The sequence below is a fragment of the Peromyscus leucopus genome, chromosome 17, assembly GCF_004664715.2.
Source record: "Peromyscus leucopus breed LL Stock chromosome 17, UCI_PerLeu_2.1, whole genome shotgun sequence".
NCBI lineage: Eukaryota > Metazoa > Chordata > Mammalia > Rodentia > Cricetidae > Peromyscus > Peromyscus leucopus.
In genome coordinates, this window is record NC_051077.1 from 31978917 (window position 1) to 31986691 (window position 7775).

General features: G+C 49.1%; 1 non-coding gene across 1 annotated transcript; it reads left to right on the forward strand.

The window, feature by feature from the left end:
* The first annotated feature begins 7413 nt into the window (after positions 1-7413).
* On the forward strand, positions 7414-7547 carry LOC114683380. Its single transcript, XR_003733148.1, has one exon. It is a non-coding gene; the product is annotated as a small nucleolar RNA SNORA70 (small nucleolar RNA).
* Positions 7548-7775: the final 228 nt, after the last annotated feature.

Consider the following 7775-nt stretch of genomic DNA (forward strand, 5'->3'; position numbering starts at 1 on the left):
CCAGTCCCTGACTTGACAAGGCTCCGCAATGCCCTTCCAAACCTGTGTGGTAAGAGAACAAACGGCAGAGATGTGGATGCTGTAAAGAGTTTCACCCGAGGCAGACCAGCTCACCTGCTTACCGTTTCCAAAGACATAAAACGGCTTTATTGTTGGTTTGGCTGTGTCTAACTAACTACTCATGCCTTAACCAGCAGCAGCTGAAGAAAACAACTTTCAGACCTCTGAGTTCAGCTAACAGCTAACTTGAAGCCATAGCAAGTCTGGCCCTTGCTAATTGGACTTAAAGACTTAGCGACACCACACATTTGACTCTGCGGACCTTGGAGTCCTATCCTGTGCTCAGCTGGAAGCCAGTCTGTCTGGTCTCTGATGGCTGGATGAACTTGAACTGGACTGCTCCTTTGTATTAGTTCCCCAGATGGTAGAATTCCACCCATGAGTTTCTCATTCAGCCTGTAGTTGAGGCTGTGTCTGGGATTTTGTGGAGGTTACAGACTCAAGCAAATGCTTGTAAATGAATAAAAGAGTATCCTGAGCACACTGTGTCCAAAACATAGATGAACGCATAATGTCTTCCCACAACGTCAGAATATATTAAATAGCCATAAATTCACAGGTGTATCAGCCTTGCTAGCAGCAGTTTGCCAAATAGTCTCACTTTCCTTGCTACGCCTGGTTAAGGCGAACACAATTTCTTCTATTCCCATCTTAATGACTCTGCTGGCTGGTTTTGTGTGCCAACTTGACGCAAGCTAGAGTCACCAGAGAAGAGGATTGTGGAAATCCTGCATGAGACCCAGCTGTAAGGTATTTTCTCAGTTAGTGATCAATGGGCGAGGGCCCAGCCCATGGTGGGTGGTGCCATACCCAGGCTAGTGGTCCTGGGTTCTATTAAAAAAGCAGGCTGAGCAAGCCAGTAAGCAGCACCCCTCCATGGCCTCTGCATGAGCTCCTGCTTCCAGGACCCTGCCCTGCTTGAGTTCCTGCCCTGCCTTCCTTCAGTGATGGACAGCAATACTGAAGTGTAAGCTGAATAAACCCTTTCCTCCCCAACTTGCTTTTTGGTCATGGTGTTTCATCAAAACAATAGAAACCCTAGCTAAGACAATTACTAACATTAATTAGTAATTAATGCTAGTTAATTGTACAAAAATCACACATTACACATCACACAGGGAAAAAAGTTCTATTGGTTAACACAAGGGCTGTAAAGAGCCAAAGAGGCCACGGTCGAGTTCCAGGAGTTTCAAAGAGCCCCGAGGGTCAGAGAAGACGACAACCAGAGACGCAGAGTCTCCTGAGGCAGTTAACTAACCCTGTGGGTCCACTGGAAGTAGACCTCTGGGGTCAAAGTTGAGATGCGTGGTATGGTGGAGCCATAGAAGACAAGAGCAAGACCCACTGACTGACAGACAGGCAGACAGATGGACAACAGGGCCACATGGATGTACGGGTGGAGGAACAGACAGCAATTTCAACAGACACACAGCAGGGACCGAGCCTCGCTGAGACCCTTTATGGTTGAGAGTTCTCTGACTTCCGGTCCCTTGACGTACCCATGCAATGCTCACGCGACAGGTCAGGATCACTGTCATCACAGTGCCAGGTGTCGTCCTTGTCATGGGGTCCAGACGAGGGAGTTGCGTTCTTTCCTTAGTCTGGTATGTCCGATAAGTTCTCAGGCCTGGCTTTCTTGATATGACTTTAATACTCCCATGTGCTTTTTCCAGGCCAGTTCACCCCCGATAAGTTGATACGGTGGCATCTTTTATACTCCAGGAATAAATCCCTTACCAGCCTGTGCCACTGCGTGGTGCTGGACAGAAGGTGCCAGGTGACATAACCATTCTCCATCCTCAGACTGGAGTCAAAAGCTGTTTGCTACTCTCATAGCAAGTGTGGTGGTTTGAATAGGTGTGGCTGCGCGTAGACTCACTCACGTGTTTGAGTGCGTGGCCCATGGAGAGTGGCACTATTAGGAGGTGTGGCCTTGTTGGAGGAAGTGTGTCACTGCGGAGGCGGGCTTTGAGGTCTCCTATGCTCAAGCTAGGTCCAGTGTCTCAGTCTCCTCTGCTGCCCGCAGATCAAGATGGAGAACTCTCAGTTCCTCCTCCAGCACCACGTCAGCCTGCGTGCCGCCACGCTTCTCACCATGATGATAACGGACTAAACTTCTGCCATGGTAAGCCAGCCCCAATTGAATGTTTTCCTTCATAAGAGTTGCAGTGGCCATGGTGCCTCTTCAAAGCAATAGAAACCCAAAGCTAAGACAGCAAGGCACAATCAGAAAAAAACACCGTTTTAAACAATATGGAGTAACTTTGGGCAGGGCACAGCCTGATCTCAAGAGTCCCCCTACCCAGGCCTCACTGCCATCATCTATACAAGCGTCAACTCACCATGAATTTCCCTGCCTGCCCTTGATCTTTAGTCTACACTGGTCATTCTAGAAATAGTTCTCCTTCAGTCTACTCATTCAAGTTTCAAGTGTGTGCCCACTGAGCATGGGGCATGAGTGGCTGGAATGTGCCTCGCTGGTAAGCCTGAACTTGTCCCTTGGGCAAAAAGAAGAAGTGAATGTATCTTGTTGGATGCATAAACATTGTCCAACCCTAGGAAGACATTAGTTAGGACTTTTGGAAACATGGAATTGGCCGATACAGCTGAGTATTAGAGTATTTGCCTTGAATGTACTAGGCTCTAGGTTTGATCTACATAGTTGATCTCCAAAGAGGCTAGCCCAGGCTAACCATGAAGTTCACTTCCTGTGTCTCCCCAGGCAGCAGTGGGGATAGGCACTGTCTTCGTTGGTGTTTTTAGTGCTGTGAAGAGACACCATGACCATGGCAATTCTTATAAATGAAAACATTTCATTGGGGTGGCTTGCTCGCAGTTTCAGAGGTTCCGTCCATTATCATCATGGCGGGAGCATGGCGGCATGCAGGCAGACATACTGGAGAGGTAGCTAAGAGTCCTACACCTTGCAGGCAATAGGAAGTCAACTGAGACACTGGGCAGTATTCTGAACATAGGAAACCTCAAAGCCCACCTCCACAGTGACACACTTCCTCCAACAAGGCCACACCCACTCTAACAAAGCCACACCTCCTAATAGTGCCACTGCCTATGAGATTATCAGGGGCCAATTACATTCAAACCACCACAGGCGCATTTTCTGCTCCTGCCCCTGGCACTTCCCTCTACCAGCCCAATGGCATCACGTTTCCATGCTGACTGTGACACAGAACTCAATCAACTCTTTGTTTGAAAAATTCCGTATCTTCTCTCCCCAACACTGGGCCACTAGCTCTGAAACATCCCCTGGGCTGCCTTCCAACCTGCTGAAGTCTGTCTTAACTGCATTGAAGTCCGTTTCCTCTTGCCCTCAATACTTGCCAAACACCTTCACTTGCCTCTCATCTTAGAAAACACACACACACACACACACACACACACACACACACACACACACCAAAATAAAACCAAATCCTGGTGCATTTGATTCCATGTGGAATTTAAACCTTAGTCACAAGCAAAAATCCAAATCCTTTTGAATTCATGTTTTCTGACATTCGTCAAATCTTATTTATTGCATGTTTACTAGTGACAGGTGTGGAGAATAGTGCTGAGCGTGTATCAAAGCCACTGGGACAGGATTTCGGTCATGGAGAAGTCTGTGGGCCAAGGAGAAAACAATAAGAAAGCAGGACATGACAGCCCAGAGTGAAAAGCGCAGCAGTAGCAGCATCAGGAGGCTCTAGATGGGGTGGAGAACACAGGCTGGGAGCGGGTTTGGGTACCTGTTGGAAAGATAGGCAAAGAATATTCCAGAAAAAGAACAGTCGCACAGACTCCCACATCAAAGGGAGCTTGTCAGGACTCAGACTGAAAGCCAGAGGTGTTCCCCAATGCCCCCCCCCCTGCCCCCGGGAGAAGAGGGCACCCAGCTCTAGGAGCAATGCTTCCTGTCTTTGCAGGAAGCTCTGGCTCTTCCTTTTCAGGAGAAAGGAATGCCTACGCTTGGGACCTCAGCTCCTGCTGTTCCCTGCGAGGTCTCCCCTTCTCTGCCATGGTCCCCTCTCCTAAACTGTAGGTGGGATGTGGCATGCATTGTTGCGGAAGTAACACACATTGTATCAAAGCAGCCTGGGCACTCAGCAGTATGATCAAGGTGTCAGGAGTGCATCTACCAGACTGGTGAAAAGACTTTCTGCACAGTGGAGGTAACAGTCTGAGATCCTGCAAACCCAGGGCCCAGAACGTCTTCTCTGACCTTGTGACTTGTAGTCAGTTCCGAACTTCTTTCAGAATCTTGTCACTCTCCCTGGATAAACACTAGGTAGTGACTGTACACACGCATGTGTACACACATACATGCAAGCACACATTGATGTGCCTGTGGAGACATGGCCCAAATGTGTGCACGTGGTTAACTTTTAAATGACAGGTATCTGGGTAATCAACACTCCATGGTGTGTGTGTGTGTGTGTGTGTGTGTGTGTGTGTGTGTGTGTGTGTGTGATTTCTTTTGAGACAGTCTCACTATGCAGCTCTAGCTGTCAATAAACTTGCAACAATCCTCCTCTCTCTCTCTCTCTCTCTCTCTCTCTCTCTCTCTCTCTCTCTCTCTCTCTCATCCTGGGATTACAGGCAGGAGCCACCACGTCCAGTTTTTCTTCTTAATTAACACAAATGTTGTAGCATTCATAGTGATATTTTAATACAGGTATATGACAGGCTTGTACTTCTTAAATTTTGTGAGTGTTTAAAGATACTCATGGTAAAATTAGTAAACGAAATTCCCATCCTCCAGTCACTCTTGAATCTGTGGTGTATCTTCCTGCTTCGGCAGCCTTTGGGGTCCTATGCAATTTCCTGCTGTCTTCCCCTCCCCACCCTACCCCCGCCCCCGTGGAGAAACATGCTCAGGACTGAATGGATGTTCACAAGCTGAGCTCCTTAGCTTTGCATGTTCACGCCAACCTCTTACCCCCCTGAGAAGCATTCCCGTTCTGTCTCTGCCTGTGATGTAAAGGTTCTACGTCAGTGAGCTTCGAGATGAGAAAACACGTGAGGTATGGAAGGCTTAGGCCGCCTCAGAGCCACACAAAGCGAGCCACAGAAGAAGGGATTCTGGCCACAGCTAGTTTGTCTGGCAAAGAGTCCCTCTTTTAAGTCACAGGTCTCCAACTGGGTCTAATTTAACTGGCTGCTGCTGTCTAGAGCTGTGACTGCCCTTGCGTGACACATGATCATGGTGCCTACAGCAGATCACCAGGGCGCTGAGTTAAGTACATAGGTTCCTAGCTAGTCCTGGTGCACAAGGACACCGGGCTGGGTGACTCCAGGAATCACTGAGAGGTGAGGCCCCATACTTGTGACCAAACGATGCGATCTGAGTTAGTCTCCTGATCTCCCCTCCCCACTTTCCCACCCCCACTCCATCCTCTCAGGCTCATTGTCTCTACCTAGGTTGGGCCCTGGCCCTCCAAAGGGAGAAACAGAAACACTACTGGAGTCTGCTGACATGGGTGCCTACAGGAAGCCTAGTGGGCAGGGACATGGCTCGGCAGGTTAAGTGTTTTCTGAACAAGCATGAGGGACTGAGTGGGGATTCCCAGCACCCACATAAAAGCAGGCATAGTGATCCGTGCCCGTAACGCCAACACTGAGGAAGCAAACACAGGCCCCTCCCAGCAGCCTCCTGACCAGCCAGTCCGGTCAAAAGGCAAGCTGCATATTCAGGAAGGCCCTGTCTGCTAAAACTGTGGAGCAAGGCAGAAGAAGAGTCTCAAGGTTGTGTGCTGGCCTCCACACATGCACATACCGGCAAGCTCACCACACACACACACACACACACACACACAACACACACACACACACACACAACACAACCAACACACACACACACCACACACACACACACACACACACACCACACACACACACACCACACACCACACACACACACACACACACACACACACCACACACACCACACACACACCAACACACACACACACACACACACACTCAACACACCACACACACACACACACACACACTCAACACACCACACACACACACACACACCACACACACACACACACACACACACACCACACCACACACACACAGGAAAGCAGAGGGGAGGTGCATACTCTAAAATCAAGCAGCTTTAAAAAACACCAATTGTTTCACCATTGAAATAAAGCAACATAGTTCACCCCTTCCTCCTTGTAGAAGTGAAATCAGCTATGGTTTAAGATGTATCTTTTGGGTTCAAAATACTTTTTTAAAGTGTGTTTTCTGAGAAAACCATTGTAAACACATATCTCGGTCTAAAACTATAAATACTATCCTTCCGGAAGTGGCCACTCCCTTCCCCTCAGACGTGAGGAAACACCACAGCTCCAACTGTGATAGGGCTTTAAAAGGTGGGGGAGGAAGCCGCGCCCCCACGCCTCAAGCAGCTGGGGTCACAAACCTGGGTGGGGGGAGCCGCCTTCCTCAAGGTCATGTCTTACCTTCCGACTTCTGTGGGCTGGACGGTAAATAAATCTAAATAAAAGTCAACAAAGGCTTTTTCATTCTGGGGCCTGACTCTCTCCTACCTTCCAGTGGCTGAATGAATGAGCTGCTGGAATTTGCTTAATAATCCTACCGACTGACGTTCTTCACAGAAAACCTAAAAGTGAGCCCCGCCTGCCCTCCTTCAGAGGGTGACCCCTCTTTCTTCCTCCGAGGCTCCCGTGCCCTGACTTGTCTGGAATATGTGGTTAGCAGGACATCAGAGCAAAGCTCTTTGTGGGAGCTCTGACTGTCTTTCAAAGGCTTGACAAAAAAAACATTTCGAGAAAGAAGCTCTTTCAAGGTTAGCGCTGCTCAGCCCCGAAGACCTACAGGAGGAACTCGCCTCGCTCTGAGGATCATAGGCAGTAAGTCAGCACAACGCAAATTTCCAAGGTGCAGGTAAGTGCGCATCACCCTCGGCAGCACCAACAGAGAGAGCGCAATTTCGGTACCCACGAGTTCGGGGTCTAGTTAGAGAAGATCTTTCTCAATCAGCACAACTGTCAGGTGTGGGAGCACACACGCCTGTAAGTCCGGCATTGGCAGACAGAGGCAGAAGGATGGGAAGTTCGAAGCCACCCTTGGCCACGTAAAGAGACTGGAGGACATGAGACCATGTCAAAAATGAAAAGAAAGGAAGGAAGGAAGGAGGGAGGGAGGAAAGGAGGAAGGGAGGGAGGGAGGAGGGAGGAGGGAGGGAAGGAAGGAAGGAAGGAAGGAAGGAAGAAAGGAAGGAAGAAGGAAAGGAAGGAAAGAAGAGAGAGAGAGAGAAGAGAGAGAGAGAAGAGAGAAGAAAGAAAGAAAGATGAATAACATTGCCAAGAGACGAGAGTGTATCCACAGCCTATTAAGCCGAACGAGGTTCTTCCCTCACAAGTGCCTGGTGCACAATGACTTCAGACAGCCATCTTCTTGGTAGTGTATGCAGCCTGTTGCCTGTAAGGACTGCACCAAGGACCTTGAAACCACATTTCTGGTTGAAACATTCACGTATCTTCATTTCAATGCTCTTCCCAATCTAGGCTCCAGACAGGAGCTCGGATGCCTCTAGGAAGCTCTGGAGCGTGGTGGTCATGGTGGTCATGTTCCACATTGGCCAGGTCATCTTGCCCATCTGCACCAAACTGCAGACAGGCGCGCACACACATGATTGAGGCCCATCACAGAGCCAAGTTGGATTTATCTGGCCACCAGAAGAT